This window comes from Typha latifolia, chromosome 3 (assembly GCF_019914945.1).
Source record: "Typha latifolia isolate L0001 chromosome 3, TyphaL0001v2, whole genome shotgun sequence".
NCBI classification, from domain to species: Eukaryota; Viridiplantae; Streptophyta; class Magnoliopsida; order Poales; family Typhaceae; genus Typha; species Typha latifolia.
The window spans coordinates 7,365,050-7,380,761 of NC_133088.1; positions in this window are offsets into that span (position 1 = coordinate 7,365,050).

Here is a 15,712-nt window from a genome sequence, read left to right on the forward strand (position 1 = left end):
CTATTTTTTTTCTTATTAAAGCCAAAAACTAAACAAGACTGATTTCATTTAGGGAAACTGAATCCTTCTAAGTTTACAAAAAATGATTAAGAATCAAATTTTGAAAAACGAACCCGAGTAGAAAATAGAAATCTAAATACTAATCAAACTACAAAAATCGAACTCAAATTGGTAAGTAAAAAATTGAATAATAATAGGAAACATAAATTCAAAAACGAAAAACAAAAGTGAAGCATGACAAAGACTACAACACAATTTCTTTTAATATGAAAAACCTATATCATCAAAAAGAGGAAAAAAAAACTATGGATTGGCTCAAATTAGATCGATCTACTCATAAAAATCGCAGAAGAAATTTCACTTATAGTCACTCTTATTGTAACAATGGCTATTAATTGTAGTCTCTCACTCTTATTGCTTGGTGACATAGAAAACCTCCGATCTCTTTTTCCATGAAGCTACAATTGATCTCTCCAATCATGTCATTGATAGGTTGTCTATGTAGACAACATATGTTCAACTCTTTGGATGCTTTTGGATCATTCTCAATTAAAGCATAAGTATTTGACATATAAAGATAACTCCTCACATTTTATAAGAAATATGCCCTTTGAAAGATTCTATAATTCTTATATAGTTTATTTAAAATTCCCTTGAGTTGGATGACTTCTCTAAGCCGCTAGATCACTTATATAGAAGTGAAAAACATATTTCCATACTAGGAGAATTCACTAAGAAATCTCCAAATTTGGACCTTGTTGTAGACTGTCTTGTTTTTGTCCTATTGCTTAGATGCGCACCTAGCCCTACTAGCATACGAAGTTGTATGCTAAACTCATGCACGGTGCACACTCTAATGATTTGGGTGCGCACCTAGTCTGCAATGCTAAAGTAACTCTTTCATCCGTTTATCGATCTTCTTCGCATATACATTTTTCCACAAGTCGTGTAAAAGTAGAGTTCACCATGGCTACCAAGGCATGATATCTAGGTCTACTATAATCAATCTCTTTGTGAATATGACTCTTGAAGAATATTAATTCTGATACCAAATTATTACGATCCAACTAGCTCTGATACAAATTAACGAGACTTGATGAATAATTGCAAATAAATTACCTTTAGTCAAGGGAAGTTGCACGCCGAGCTTGGTTGGGCCATGGGTTATTGCATGTTTCTAGAAGTTGGTGCACATCGGCCTTCTTGGGTGCACATCCACATAGGTAGGTGATCCTGATCTAATGGCCTATTATGGATGAGACTTATAAGGGGACATTTAGAAATTGTAGAAGGCACTAGAGTGGTATTTGAACTAAAGAAAAAGTCATGGAAGGGCTTAGCTAGTAGAAATTGTGGCTAGAGCTAAGGATGTGATGTGAAGAGATATATCTTACAAGGATAAAGCAAGTTATCGTTGGGCGGGCAAAAAAAGGGCGAACTTGAGGCGATTCCTCTTCTGAGTGTTTCTTCCGTTTCATGGCGGCGATGGAGGCCTCTTGTATAGGGGATCCTTCTCCTGAACCGGACCTCTTGGAGCGAGCCTCCATGCCTCGTGGGCCAATGGTTACTAATGAAGTGAGGAATCAACCAATGACAGTGAATACACCTATGAAATCTTGGAGTGCTGTTGTTAAGGGAAGAACATCATGCAAGGGCCCGATTGGGCTCATCTTGGATGAGCAGTTAGCACTGCTGGCGCAAAATTATTTTCACTCTTTGGAGGTTGATCTAGTGGATCTAGAAGAAAGCAGAGTAATATGGAAATATGCTCTTTATGGTAAGTTTTTAGGTAAACCCCTTCCTCTCCATGTAATGAAAACTAAACTTGTTAGATAATGAAAGTTATCATCACCGGTGCTAATAGCGGACAAGTCGGAGGGCTTCTTGTTTCGTTTTGGATCAGAGGAAGATATGGCTATAGTCCTCACAGAGGGACCATGGATGGTAAGGGGTATTACTTTTAACTTTATAAAATGGAAACCTGGTTTTAGGCCAAGGGAGGAATCAATTTTGGTGGCTCCGGTATGGATTAGGTTTTGGGGCCTATCGGATGAATATTGGGCTCCTAACATTCTAGTGCAGGTTGCTGGCAACAATGATGGCCGTGCCGGTTGGTGGCCGGCACGGCACGGCACGGCATGTGTCGTGGCACTTGCCAGCTGTGCCGTGGCACTTGCCAGCTGTGCCGTAAAAGAAGAAAACAAAATGAGATACTCACCTTCGTCGCCGACCGCCGTCGCCGCTCGCCGTCGCCGTCACCCGAGCGCGTCGAGTGCCCTAGCCCGAGGGAGAAGATGAGATCGAGAGAGAGAGATCGATATACATATAAGGTTATCGGTTAAAACTTAAGTTGCGGATCTGTATCCAATGACACTCTTTCCTATCCCTATCCCGGTCACGGGGCTTGGGAAAAGAGGACTTAACTAAGGGATGGGCGAGCTAATGAGGTTTCCAAGATGGAGGATGACTCACATAGCTCAACCGTGAAAGGAGAGGAAGCACTCTGGATCTGACGACCTACAGATGAGGGCTACAAGGCCTACTATACAATCATGTGGGAGATTCGGATTCGCAACTTTCGTGCTAGGGCACCCGACGCGCTCGGGTGACGACAATGGCGAGCGGCGACGGCGATGGCGATCTACGACGGCGATGGTGATCAGCAACGAGTAGCCTAACGGCGAGCGGCGAAACTATTAGGAGAGGTGCCGTGCCATATGCCGGTACGCTGCCGGCACGCCTCGTGTCGGTCGGCACGGCAATCCTTGGCTGCCAAGGTGGGAAAGCCACTCAGGATTGATGAGACTACCATGCTTCTAGGACGACCAACCGAGGCCATGGATCCAACAACAGTGATCGGTAGGGGGTGCTACGCATGGGTGTGTGTCGAGCTGGACTTAACTCAACCCATCAAGAAAGGATTCCAACTAGGAATTGCTAGTAGGCAATTTTACCAACATGTGGTGTATGAAAATTTGCCTTCGGCTTGTTTCGCTTGTGGTCTTGTAGGTCATCAGTTAATGGATTGTCTAGCGAGACTAGGATAGACTCTGAGCGTGGAGTAGGATGTGGGGTAGATAGAAACATTAAAGGATATGGAGGAGGACCCAAGCATAGTGGGCCATGCTGAAGAAAATGAGAGGTCAAATGAAGGTAAGGTAGTTGCCATGATGGAAGCCTCAGATTATGGTCCTTGGATAATGGTAAGCCGATGAAACTCCTTTTTTTGAACCGTAGCTACCTTGTGGGCGGGGGGGTGGCTATGATGGTGGGAGATCCCTGAGTGATTGGGCCGAGACTATTGCCAATGGGGAACCATAGGAGCAAGCCCACCCCAAGACTGCACTAGGTCAAGCAGGAGCGGATTTGGGTGGAAATCCACATTCACCTAGCATTAACCCAAGAGTGCAATCTGGTTGGGGGGGCTCGAGGAGGTGCTTAGGAAAATATCGATTCAGGGTGGCTGTGTGTTGTCGCATCACCTTGTGGGTGACAAATCGTCTCCCCACGCCGGGCGTACCCCCAACAAAAATAGCAATATCCATGTGGTGACACGTGGGGGACAATCTCAGGATAGGCAAAAAACTTGCCTGATTAGAGTGGGAGGCTATCAAATTGTTGTGGCAGATATTGATTCAGGTGACAATGCTAAATCTAATTCGTTTAACCAAATGTCATCCCTGATTAGGGAGGAGGAATAAGTGGATTGGGAATGGATGTAGATCCGGATCCGAAGACTAATTCACCTATACCTAGGGTGCAAAGAGAATGTAACCCTTCCCTGTCTTCTCATGAGGAGATGGTAGCCAAGGCTACTGCAGGCTTCGCTTCTGCCCCTTCTTTGTCTAACTCATCTCATGGAGTAGGGGAGGACTCGGACCAAAAAAAACCAAAGGTTTAGGAGGAGGCATGGAAGTATCGCAAAATGATGAAGTTTCAGATGGCTTTAGAGGTCTCAGGCGACTTGCCCAGAAGCTCTAAGACAGGACTATCGAGATCAAAAGATACGGCAAGAAGACCAAAGAGACAACTAAGAAAAGGAGGCCTTGATTTGTACCCAAAAATTATCTGATTAGATTTGATTAGATTAGATCTACTATTAATTATTTGATTAGATTTGGCTCTGATCATGCTCCACTTCATCTTGATTTGTACCCAAAAATTGAGAAGAAAAGGAGGCCTTTCATATTTGAACACTTTTGGTTAGACCCTGAAGTGGGTAAGATTGTTGAATGTGCTTTTGATCCTAACTATAATAAAGACTTAGGAAATAAGCTCAGCATGGTTAAGAAGAAAGTCATTGATTGGAATGGTAACAGTTTGGGAAAGTTGGAAAATAACCTTGAGTAGGTTAGATCTAAGATTAAAGAGTTGGAAGTGAAGGACACTTCTAGTCATTCCATTGCTAATGATAATACTAAGCTTCGGCTTTATATAACATGCACTTTGCTCTAATAAGACAGGTCGAGGTTAAATGGCAGTCTAAGTCTAGAGAGCGTTGGGTGGCTTCGGGTGACAGGAATACTAGATACTCTCATGTTATTACTCTCATTAGACGTAGAAGAAATAAGATTAACTCTATATTATTAGATGATGTGATGCAGGACAACGTCTTGATTGTAGAGTTGAGAAGAAAAAGTAGGGAAAAATAATCAAACCAGTGAAATCCACCAATCGGGGTGTCAGAATCCACCAACAAACACTCAATAGGCAAAAGCTCTCAAAATATTCATTAACCCATAAAAGATGATTACAAGCCTTTATATAGGCAAAATAAAGTAAAAGACAAAAGATAAAAATAGCCCTAGAAGGTGACTAGTCATAACCCTCGTTAAGCCAAAGGGTCACGGGTGCAGCCTTTTTGTGCTTACGAGAATAAACGTGATGAAAAGTGGTGTCCCACTAACTCTCCCGGGGTGGAAGAAACTTGACCCAGTCGAGTGGCTCTAATAGTACTCCAAAATGTCAGGATCAAGCTGCTGTAACTCCTCGAGTGATCCACGTACAATCAGACTCTGGTCGCCCGTGCCATCGAACGAGAAAATGGTGAACCCCTCCTTCTACAGTAGATGTTATTTGATCATCTAAAATAGCATCTATCTTTTCTTGTAATGTGGATGGAAAAGGAGAAGTGGTAGGTGGTACAGCAGGGATGTCTAGAAGGGTAGTAGATGTAGCATAGGGTTCGGTAGGGATATGCATAGGTGGATGGTAGGCTGCTAGATCCTCAATATTAAATGTACAACTAATGCCATAATCAGGGGGAATATCAATGATATAAGCATTAGCACCGACATGTTTCAGAACTTGGAAAGGTCCTGCACTATGGGAATGCAACTTCCGAACAGCTCCCGAAGGGAATCGTTCGGGTCTGAGACAAATCATAACATGATCTCCAACATCGAACTCCTTAGCACGTTTGTGCAAGTCGGCATGTATTTTATACTGGTGATTACTCACCTCAATTCGCTTAGTAATCTCTTGATGCAAAGAATAAACATGATGTGCAAATGCTTCGGCAGACTCAAAGACTCTAGAATGAGATGACATAGGGAACAGATCTAGAGGTTTGCGTGCTTTAAAACCATGAACAACTTCAAATGGGCTCATGCCAATAGACCTATTAATGGAGTTATTATATGCAAATTGAGCTATAGGAAGAATGGCATCCCAGTTTTTGTTATGATTACCCACGAGATAATGCAAAAGATTTCCAAGACTATGATTAACGACCTCGGTTTGACCATCGGTTTGAAGATGGGCAGTAGAAAATTTTAATTTTGTGCCAACCATGTGCCATAAGGTTTTCCAAAAATAACTCATAAAGCGAACATCTCAGTCGGAAACAATAGTTTTTGGAAGACCATATAACTTGACGATATAGGCAAAGTACAATTTGGCCACTTGTGACTCATCAGAGGACTTAGCACAAAGAATAAAATAGGCCATCTTAGAGAAGCGATCCACAACTACGAGGATTGAATCATGTTTTCTAAATGTGCAAGGCAATCCCAGGACAAAATTCATACTAACATCCTGCCACGGGTGATTAGGCACAGGTAACAGTGTGTAAAGTCTAGTGTTTTATTTTCTATGCTTTGCTAACTGACAAGTCCTACATTGACCAACTAATTTTGCGACGTCACGTTTGAGACTTGGCTAGTAGAATTGGCGCTCCACTTCCTCAATAGTTTTATCACGTCCAAAATGACCTAATAGGCTACTGGCATGGATCTCCCAAATAAGGAAGTCACGCACGGACGTACGGGGAACACAAAGCTTGTTAGCCTAAAAAGGTAACCGTCTTGGAGGGAATAACTGTCCAAAGCTAAGTTCGGATCAGTTAGCAAAGTGAGAATGATTTCGCCAAAGTCCGGACAAGTTGTATAATCTTCCTTCATTTTGTCAAACCTAGTGACTTTGATGCTAATGGCAGATAGAAGGTTAACCCTTCGGCTAAGCGCATCAGCCGCCTTATTCTCAACTCCAGCTCTATGTTTGAGTACAAAAGTATACTCCTATAAGAACTCGATCCAACGAGCATATCTTGAATTTAGTTTCTTCTGAGAATTTAGGAATCGAAGAGCTTCATGGTCGGAATAAAGCACGAATTCATGCGGAAGCAAATAATGGCGCTAATAGCGTAAAGCTTGAATAATCGCATAAAATTCCTTATCGTAAGTAGAGTACTTTTGCTTAGCCTCATTTAGTTTTTCGCTGAAATAGGCAGCAGGATGGCGTTCCTGGCTAAGGACACCGCCGATCCCGATGCCTGAGGCATCACATTCCACCTCGAAAGCTTTAGAAAAGTTAGGAAGACGCATTACAGGCCCTATTGTCATTTTCTTTTTACTCTCCTCAAAAGCCTTATTTGCTGCCTTACTCCAATAAAAATCTCCTTTCTTCAAGCAAGCAATGATTGGCGACATGAAAGTACTAAAGCCTCGAATGAAGCGGCGATAAAAAATAGCAAGGCCATGAAAGCTACGCACATCATGAATATTTCGTGGTGCCGGCCAATTAACAATTGCCTTAATCTTCTCAGGGTCAGCGCAGACTCCTTCTGAAGTAACCACAAATCCTAAGAAGATGACTCGATCGACAAGAAAAGAACACTTCTTTCTATTGCCATAGAGTTAAGCAGCACTAAGCGCTAGACAGACTTGTCGCAAATAGTCCAAATGAAGCTCTTTTGATCGACTATAAATCAAAATGTCATCAAAATACACCACAAGAAATTTTCTCATGAATGGGTGAAGCACTTGTGTCATAACATGCATGAAAGTGATTGGGGTATTTGATAAACTGAAAGGCATTACCAACCATTCATACAACCTATCTTTCGTCTTAAAAGCAGTTTTCTATTCATCGCATGGGCGAATTCAGATTTGATGATAACCACTTTTAAGATCGATCTTAGAGAAAATTGAAGCTCCCGCCATCATATCAAGCATGTCATCAAGTCGTGGAACAGGAAAATGATATTTGACTGTTATTCTATTGATGGCTCGACTATCGACACACATACGCCATGACCAATCCTTCTTTGGCGTGAGCAAGACAGGCACAACACAAGGGCTTAGGCTTTCGCGGATAAAATCCTTCATAAGAAGTTCATTTACCTGATGTTGCAGTTCAGCATGTCTTTGGGGCTCATTCGATAGTGTGGCAAGTTTGGGAGAGACGCTCTAGGGACAAAGATAATTGCATGTTGAATATTGCGTAAAGGAGGTAATTAGTCCGGCAGATTATCCGGGAACACATCTTGAAACTCATTTAGTATAGGAGCAGATTTGTCGGATGATGGAGTGAGGGTAGTGCTCCTAACTTCACAAGCCACCAATGCAAACATATTAGAGCCTTGGTTTGCTTCCTTTTCAAATTCTTTAGAATTTATTATGTGCAAACCCTTTTTACTTGGAGCATTTTTCTTATTATTTTTATTAATTATTTTAGGGCGCATAGGATTTATCTTAATCTTTTTGTCTTCAAAATTGAAAGAGCACGAGTTATAACGCCCAAAAATAGTTACATCATGATCATATAACCAAGGACGGCCTAAAATGATATGCCCTACATCCATCAGCACAATGTCACACCACACATCTTCCTTATAAGAAAGGAAAGTGATAGGAACGAGGCATCTCTCGTTTATAGCAATGGAAGAATCATTTACCCAAGATACCTTATAAGGATTCGAATGAGGTGTAAACTTTAACGCTAGATGAGATATAATGTTAGAAGAGACAACGTTAATACAACTCCCACTGTCGATAATGACTTTGCAAAATTTAGTTCCACATTTAATGTAAGTATGGAATATTGCATTCCTTCGCCAATCATTGATCTCCCGGGGTTGTGTCAAAGTGCAACGAACGACACCCACAATATGGTCTCCATAATCACGATCTTCGTCACTATCTTGGAGATCATCAGGGTTAGGTTCATAAACTTGTTCATCGAGCCCATTTTCTCCGATAGTGTCATCCTATTCCCTAAGATAAAGGACCTTTTGAAGACAGTTTGAGGCTACATGACCAACTTGTCTATATTTGTAACATCGACGGGGATCATTAACAGGTGCAGTTTCATGGAGGGGCCCCTTCCCTTTGTCAAGTTGGGCAGGTGCGGTAGTTTGGGTAGTTCTAGTAGGTACCGATGGTGGTGGAGCTTTTACGCCAACAGATGCGTAACTAGAAGGGGTGCGCCCAATTGGTCGCCTAGGCAATTATTGCCTATTAACCATCTCGTAGTTCAACGCAAGAGTGTAAGCTTGGTCCAAGAAGGTAACCTCTCGAAAAACTAACTCTCTTCGAATGTTGTCATTAAGGCCACGCTTAAAATAACTCAGTGTCATCCTCTTATCCTCCACAACATTACATCTCAGCATATATTCCTCAAATTGGGAGACATATTCGCTCATAGGCATGTTTCCTTGTTTAAAATTATTCCATTGATTCAAAAGGTCACCAAGATAAGAATGTGGCAAATATTTTTCTTTTAATTTTTCTTTCATTTCATGCCAATGAATTATGGGAGGTCGGTTTCATCGCACTAAAAGTTGTTCTATACTTTGCCAAAACAGTTTGGCTCGGCCAACTAGTTTCATTTGGGCAAATCTAACGCGTCGGTTTTCTAGTAGATCATACCACTCAAAGAAGTGGTCCATCTCACGGAGCCAGTTAGTAAATACAGCAAAATCTAAGCGACCGTCAAAAGTTGGGGCATCCACCTTAATATTTTTTTATAATTGATTGTCATGATTTTGAGATTCTCTAAAGGCAACATTGCCTCTAAACCCCCTATTATTATGAAAATCAAATGTCTCTTCATGATAATTTTGCCTATGGGGTTCTTTCTCAAGACCTCTCTCATGGTGAGGGTAGTATGGAGCCTATCGATTGGTCTCAACATTAGGAGCGGCACGCGTGGCACCCGTGTTGGACGCACCGATGTCACTCCTGGTCTCATGTTGGTCACGACCTATCTCAATAGCCTCAAGACGAGCATTGAAATCATCCAATCTTTCATAGTATTAGGTTCCATAACAGACTGGATAAAGGGTGAGAGACTCTCATACCACTACGAAGGTTCATATAAAGTGTCTCTATCACTAAAGAAATAAATGCAATAAATGAATAATGATATGCAAGCTAAGAGATCATAGCGAACAATAAGGGAGTAATAACTAGAATAACCTATAGCCACTTATGAAGTTTTCAGTAAGAGCCAGTCAGACTCAACAAAAAAATTATAAACCAGTAGTACAAGCTCCCGAGATCGAGATGGGGACTGCAGATATGTCAAGACTTTCCCTCTAACTTAGCTAGTTTTACTGTTAATACTAATTATTTTTTTTTAACAAACAAAAAGAAGTAGCTAGGCAATAGCAGGCTCAAGTGCTTGTTGAAATAAAACAAATGAATTGTAATGTAAATAGGTAGGCAATAGCAAGCAATAATAGGCTTAATATGGTTATGATCCACACTAATAGAAAGACAGTTGCTATTTTAAGACTAACAAATAACAGTAAAGAAAGGACGGATGTTACCGAATGTCGCACGTCCACTATAGAGGATGGTCGTGATAACGATGGCCGGAATCCGACAATAGCGGCGGTGGTGACGGCTGCGGTAGTAAGGACAACGGCAGCGGCAGCGGTTGCGGTGGTAAGGACAGCAGCAGTGGCTACGGTGGCAGGTTGCTGCAACTATGACGATGCAGTGGTAGGACCATGTAGGGGCTGTAGCGACAGTAGTAGTGGAGCAGCGACGGCGGTGGAGATGGGCTGCGGTAGGAGTGGTGGAAGTGGCAACAGTGGTTGTAGCAGCAAAGATGGCTGTGGATGGGCGGCTGCGATTGGAAATTGTAGGTAAACAGGTCGATTTTGGGTAGGTTTCTACTGATTCACTAAGGCTGAAAGATAGGCTAGGTTAGGCTGGTGGTATTTAAATAGCATTATGATTTTGGCTGCCATCCACACCTTTATAGAGACTAGCCAACAAGCCAAAATAATAATTATTAACTCTAATTCTAATGGACTCCCGTCGATCGCATTCGAACGCACAAAAGTCGTTCTCTGTCGATACTAACGTGATGCAAACATTCAAACGCGGCCTACAAAAAAATTATTTTAATAAAAATAAATAAATAAAATAATAAGAAAAGACTCTAACAAGGTATATCAGAATTAAAAAGAAATGCTCAATTTTTTACAAACATTTGCATGTTTCAAGTATATTTTAAGGCATGGCTTTTTCAAATGTATTGGGGATGGCAAAGCTACGCAAATAGCTAATGATTCTTGGATTTTTGATATGCCTATATCTTGGAAGCTTACCTTTTTTAATATGGACATAAGGTTGGGATCCAAGAGAGTGGCAAGATTAATTAACAAGGGAATTTGGAATGCTAATAGACTTACCCTTTGGTTTGGACCTATCTTAGGGGAGAGGATTGCCAATATCCTATTGCCTAGATCCAAGGTGGATGATTGTTGGATATGGAGGAGTGACCCTAAAGGCCGTATACCGGTCAAATCTGCTTGTGATCTTATACTGGAAGGTAGCTGTGAAAATTATCCTAAAGTTGATAAAAAATGGAACAGGATCTAGGGCTTCAGATTGCTCCTCGTATTAAAATTTTTATTTGGAAATCCTTTTAGATAAACTCCCCAAGTACAGTCTATTGGCTTAACAAGTTCCCTTATATGTGACATCTGTGGTGGGACCTAAATATGACAGTATTGGGTTTACATTTCAGTTTTGGTGAAGACTAGATTTATGAGGGTTGGTTAAATGAGGGAATAGATCTTCTCGAGAGAGGAGAAAGTTTATCTTGGCTATAATTGCTAATACCTTATGGCAAATCTGGAAATATAGAAACAACAAGTGTTTCGGTGATAAAAAAATTTCTGTTTATCAGGTATGGAGATCTATGCTCCTTATGACGGTTAAGTATTTTAACATTTCGATGAAAGGATTGTCTTCACCTGATATGAATAGAAAAGTAATTAAATGGTCTGCTCCCTCCACAGACTAGATCAAAATTAATGTGGATGGGTCTTTTGATTCATCCACTAAAAAAGGAGGGGATGACTGAATTGCTAGAGATTCTAATGCAAACATTCTTTTTGCAGGTGGAGGGTCATGTCAAGCTTAAAATGCCCTAATGACAGAAGCATGGGCCTTAAGGGAAGAGCTGATGGATGAAAGCAAAGGAACAAAAATTGGAAAGGGTGGTGGTGGAAATGGATTCCCAGATCTTGAAACAATCCTTAGAATGCGACTTACCCCATTGGATGATAAGAAACATTATTAAAAACTGCAAAAATCTGTTGAAAGATTTTCCTAATATACATCTAAAGCACACCTATAGGTAAATGTTCCTTCTTTTTGTGGGATGGGTCCTAACTTTCAATCTGTTTTGTTGAAGGATAGATTTGATAGCTCTTAATCTAGGGATGATAGGACGTAATTTTGTTGGCCCTTTTGGCTGTTTTTCTAATTAAAATTTAATTTCCCTAAAAAAAAGAGCTAAATCTTACACTCAATTAGACATGCTGGTATCTTATAATAATATGAAATTCTCTTCTTATTGAACATGCATGTACTCTCTATTAATTTAAATTTTTTCTTCCTTTAGCCAAAGAGAAAATTAGAATAACTATATTAATATATTAGAAGTTTTATTCTTGTAGTTCAGTTCGCAAATGTTGCTCTAAGTATTTCTAAGTGTGAAATATTTTAGAGTTTCATTTTTTTTGTACTATTTTAATTGGCAGTAGGTTATGGAGCTCATAGCGTGTACATTTCTAGTGGGTAGTTATTAATATATCAGTTCCTGAGCACAATTCATAGTTACTGTTTAAGTCTCTTATTTCCAAACTTTTATTTATGTGAGTTTCACAGTTTTATTACATAGTTTGTAAGTTACTGAACATTTATATTTTTATGAGTTTCACAGTTTCATTACTTGAACTCATAGTTATTGAACATTTATATTTTTTGTTTCATAATTTTTTTATGTAATTTATAATTGTTGAAGACTTGTAATTTTATATATTTATGTAATTTATAGTTTTAAACACTTATATTTTGTTTCGCTATTATTACATATACACAATTATTAAACACATGTAGTTTACGAATTTTTTGTTAGTAGGCCATAAATAAGTTACATAATTCGTAGTTTTATCTATATTAATTCATAAAATTTATTACTGTCTGATGAGACCCGAGCTCAATCAAGTCACCTTGTGGGGATATTGAGTTCGCTAGATCGAGCCTACCTATCTATAATTAGTTATTTATTATTTTTAGAGTGTTTCTCGTCTCATCTCCGGCTGTCGAACATGTTGCTAATGGTATTCAAACTATCGAGTATGAGAGCAACATTTATGAGGTGTTCACATGTCTGGCTAACAGTATTTGTACTGTATTAATATATAACAAGTTTATAGCTTCACCGCTCAATAAGGATAAATTTGGAATAATAATTAGAAAAAAAGAATAACATGCAAAATAACAATGGCCGTGCTGGCAGCGTACAAGCATAGGGCACAAGGGGTGCCACACGACACCCCTCCTAGTAGTGACTTGCTCGTTGTCGACGTCGCTGCTCATCTTCACCCTTTGCTGCTCATCGTCAAGTTTGCCATCATCGCTTACTGTCGACCTCATCATTGCTTGAGCTAGGGCGACAACAAGGTCAACATCGCACGACAAAGGGTAAAAATGAGCGGTCCCTTTTATCTTTTTCTCTCCATCTTCTATGGCACATCCTTGATGCAAAAAAAGCATAAAGTGAGCTTGACTCACAAAATCAAAAGTGAACTGTGTTTTCGGTGCAAATCATCCAATATACAACTAGCATAATTATCAATTTATGTTATGTATATCATGGATGGCCGTGCCGGCGGTGTACCGGCACATGGCATGAGGGGTGCCGCACGACACCCCTCCTAATAGCTTCGCCATTTACCTCGTCATCGAGCTCGCTGTCGCAACTTAAGTTTTAACCGATAAACACACACACACACACACACACACACACTCTCTCTCTCTCTCTCTCTATTTCTATCTCTTTTTTCCCCTCCCTCGGCTAGGGCACTCGACGTGAGCTCGGGCGAGCGGCGATGGTGAAGGCCAGCAGCAACGGCGACGGCCAAGGTGGTACATTTTCTCCTGCTTTTCTTACGGCACGGCCGGCAAGTGCCGTAGCACGTACTGTGCTGTGCCATGCCGGCAGGCGATCGACACGGGCTGTGCCTGTGGCACGACCATCGTTGATGTATATACAAACACTAACTCCGTGTTAGAGTTTTTCATTAATATATAAACAACTTCATTCTGTCAACGAATTTTTGGACGGGCAGTATAATGGCACGTGAAAAAAGTGGTTTAGGAGCTAGGGATATTGAAGTTTGATTAGATACCTAGTTTGGTGAAATACTCCTATATCCACGGCCTTAAATCTGTCCTCCACAACTATCTGACAGCTGATGAATAGCTGGTATTCCTATTATAGGTCGCTATACGGCCAGCCATTACATGCTCATATCTCACTGAAAGCGAAACATATAAGCTGGAAAGAGATTAATTATAACAGGAGATATTTGCAAGGATTATATAACTTTTTTTCTAAAGAAAGTCCATAGATCTCCGGGATTCAAAGGAGTAGTTGTAAACACACACATACAAAAGAAAAAAAATAATAGAAAAGGAGGAGGAGGAGGAGGAGGAGGAGGAGAAGAAGAAGAAGAAGAAGAAGAAGAAGAAGAAGAAGAAGAAGAAGAAGAAGGGAGTAGTTGGAGAGAAAGGTTGGGAATAAATGAGAGGGAGGTAGGAGGTATATAGGTTCTGGCAGAAGACTTCTGTAGATCTGAAAAAAGAGGAAAGAGGAGTTCCTCCTATGAGTTATGAGATAGACCAGCAACTGCAAGCAGTATGTCTTTTGTGGTCCTACTGAAATAAAACTGAGCAGGAAATTTAAATCAACCCAAAAGATGTACAGATAATTTTAGATTTCACGTTACATTGTATGTTTCATATCTGCAAATATACTCTTGATTAACTGTCTTTTGTTATTTCTTAATTTGGAAGAAGTAACCAAGGCATGTAAGGATATACTGCAAATTAAAAATATCCTCTCAAACTCTGGATCCAATGACAACTAGCTAGCAGTAGGTGAGCTCTGTGATAATGCCCGAAAAACTGGACTCCATTTGCAACTAGTTCAACTTGAATGAATGATTTTATGTACTAATCCACTAAGAGAAGGCACAATTTACAAAAGAAATCTATTTTCTTTTGGATAATTATACCTAGACTCTAATCTAAACTGATGTTCATTTCCAAATAGACTCTTATTTTTTTTCTCTTAACTATCAAAAATCTCTAAAATATTAATTTCATTAGTTACGCGTTAGATTTATATTAAAGATTAATATGTGAGTATCATGTGATTAATTTTAGGCTCCATAGAAACTATTTTACATTTTTACAGAAGTAAAAAAACAGGAATAAAGTTAACTGTAAAATAGTTATTTAATTATTTTTGATAATATAACGGGGTAAGAGATTTTATATTTAGAGAATCAATGTACTGAAAAAGATAAATAAGTGTAAAAATAAGTAACAGTTGAGAAGGTTTTAATATACTTATTTATTTTCTCACAATCTATATCACTAAAGCTTTTACGACTTGAAGGCTCTTTTTGTCAAAAATATATATGCCGATCTCGTTTCAAAAAATGTATACCAGTTGCCAAGGACAAGGAATTTGTTCAAGACGATGGGTATGCGATGGTTGCTTGAATGATGTCATATTGGAATTCACGACGCCAACCATGACCAGTTTAATCTGATCCGTATACAATCTGGGACTGTTCATCCATGTGCGATTCTTTGACCGTTTATAGCGCCTCGGGATTTACAAACATTATTCGAGTTTTCAAGTCCGCACGAATTTTAGAGGGTAGTTAAGAACGCCGCATTATGTGACTTCGCCGGCCAACTCTTCAAACTGTTCCTTGATTCCAGTTATGCAAAGGCCAAACTTTGACAATCTTTAATATGATTTGACGATATTCCTTTCCCAAAGTCCTTTAATGTCATCCAGCATCTAATCTTTTTCTTTTGAGAAAAAGCATCTAATCTTTTACTTGGCTATTCCTGTATAAGTATTTGAAAGAGAAGACAAGACGTAAATA